A 2,673-nucleotide genomic window follows, 5' to 3' on the forward strand; every position below is an offset into this window, starting at 1 on the left:
AAATATAATATTTCTAAATCTCTCAGAGAGATTTAAGCAGTAGTGGAGCGACAAAGTTGTAGTATATTGTCAACTTAATGTGACAATCCCAATAAGGGAACTTAAGGACACAGTAATTGTGTCAAGGCCGACAGGAAGCGGTCCAGCTTCCTAGGGCTAAACAGCAGTAGTGTGTTCCCTTATTGGGATTGTCACATTAAGTTGACAATATATTACAAATATATATATATATACATATACATTTGTGCGTGAGTGTTTTTTATGTAGATGTACAGATATATGCATTTACATACATACATACACACACATATATACATACATACATACATACATACATACATAGACAGACATATATGTATATACATATGTAAGTGCGTGTGTTCATATATAAATCCGTGTATGTCTTCATGCATGTATGTATGTATGTATGTATGTATGTTGGTGTGTGTGTGTGTGTGTGTGTGTGTGTGTGTGTGTGTGTGTGTGTGTGTGTGTGTGTGTGTGTGTGTGTTTAGTTACCTATCTATGTCTCTTTGTGTGAGAGCGATGATATATATAACTTACATGTTTGCAAATGTTTGCGTTTGCGCGCGCGCGTCTTAAGATATCAAGATTTAAAAATTCATAGCTTCATTATTAGAGTTTTATGTCAGCCTGTAGCAATCTTTTTAACAACTCACATTTCATTTAAGCATTGCCGCTGGCTGCTATGAAACTTGAGTAATAAAGATGTGAAATCTTAAATCCAAACACCCACACACACACACAAAAACACACACACGCAAACACACACACACGCACACACACACAAACACACAAACGCATGCATGCACGCACACACACACTCACAACTGCTGGTATTCTCTTTTTTCCACTTTATATATCTGTGTATGTGTGTGTATGTATGTGTATATATATATATATATATATATATATATATATATATATATATATATATATATATATATATATATATATATATATATATGCATATATACGTTATATGCTTGTATATGTATGTATATACATATATATATATGGCTGTGTATGTGTGCATATATATGTATATATTTATAAATATATATATATATATATATATATATATATATATATATATATATATATATATATATATACATGTTTCTGTGTATATGTATATATATATATATATATATACACATACACATATATATATGCATGCAAATACACACACACACACACACACACACACACACACACATATACTTACATATACATACATATATATAAATAATATAACGCGTAAATGCATAATACGTTTATATCATATGCATACATACGCGCGCGCATATATCCTATTCTATTTTAATTTGTATAGTGTATGTATATATGTGTGTATAACTGTGTGTATGCGAGTGTGTGTATGTATGTGTGTGTGGGTGTGTGCATGTGTATGCATGCGTGTGCGTGCGTGTATAGACATATGCATATATTCAAGGTGCTTTCAGAGATTCAGCGGTTTGCTTTTATATTTTTTCAACATACTTTGGCATAGATAAACGAGATAGGTTTCTAATTGTATTTAATACATGTTCGAAACATATTGATTTTTATTCGAGCCAACGAGTGAACCAAGCTTTTTGTGGTCCCTTGCCTTGCAACAAATAGCATCGAAATCTTTATCAAATCATACTCCGCCAAATAAGAAAAATTGGATGTGTTGGTCTATGTAATCACAAATAGGGATAAATAGAGAGAGGGGGAGAGAGGGAGAGGGGGAGAGAGAGAGGGCGGTACGTACAGTGATAAACAGGTAGATAGAAAGAGAGATAGATAGCTAGATAGATAGATACATACATACATACATACATACATACATACATACATACATACATTCATACAGAGAGAGAAATACATATATAGATAGGGAGATAGGCGGGTTAAATAAATAAAGATATAGATAGATAGATAGATAGATAGATAGATAGATAGATAGATAGATAGATAGATAGACAGACAGACAGACAAACAGACACACAGATAGATAGATATATAGATAGAGAGAGAGGAGGTAAATAAATAGAGAGAGACATAGATTGGTAGATAGAGAGAGAGATAGGTAAATCGATAGATAGATAGATAGATAGATAGATAGATAGATAGATAGATAGATAGATAACTTACGGCCATATCACGCTGAAAGCACCGGTTCTCTTCTGATCACCGAAGTTAAGCAACTTCGAGCCTAGTGAGTACTTAGATGGGTGACCGCTTGGGAAACCTAGGTGCTGTAAGCATAAAGAAAAAAGAAAAAAAAGGCGGCGAGCTGGCAGAATCGTTAGCACGCCGGGCGAAATGCTTAGCGGTATTTCGTCTGTCTTTGCGTTCTGAGTTCAAATTCCGCCGAGGTCGACTTTACCTTTCATCCTTTCGGGGTCGATAAATTAAGTACCAGTTACGCACAGGGGTCGATGTAATCGACTTAATCCCTTTTTCTGTCCTTGTTTGTCCCCTTTATGTTTAGCCCCTTGTGGGCAATAAAGAAATAAGATAGATAGATAGATAAATAGATAGACAATGTATGTATGTATGTATTTGTGTATCTGCTCCATCAGGACTATCATCACGGTAAGTAATTGTTTGTAACATGCTTGAAAAATTTTCTCGGCTGCGGTTATTTGATTACATCGTTCC

At 34.1% G+C, this 2,673-nt stretch overlaps 1 non-coding gene across 1 annotated transcript; it reads left to right on the forward strand.

Moving 5' to 3' along the window:
• Window positions 1-2,157: 2,157 nt before the first annotated feature.
• On the forward strand, window positions 2,158-2,276 carry LOC128248440 (5S ribosomal RNA). The gene has a single exon (XR_008264671.1). It is a non-coding gene; the product is annotated as a 5S ribosomal RNA (ribosomal RNA).
• The last annotated feature ends 397 nt before the right edge of the window (window positions 2,277-2,673 follow it).

Source organism: Octopus bimaculoides, chromosome 7, assembly GCF_046866305.1.
Source record: "Octopus bimaculoides isolate indiv1 chromosome 7, ASM4686630v1, whole genome shotgun sequence".
Taxonomy (NCBI): domain Eukaryota; kingdom Metazoa; phylum Mollusca; class Cephalopoda; order Octopoda; family Octopodidae; genus Octopus; species Octopus bimaculoides.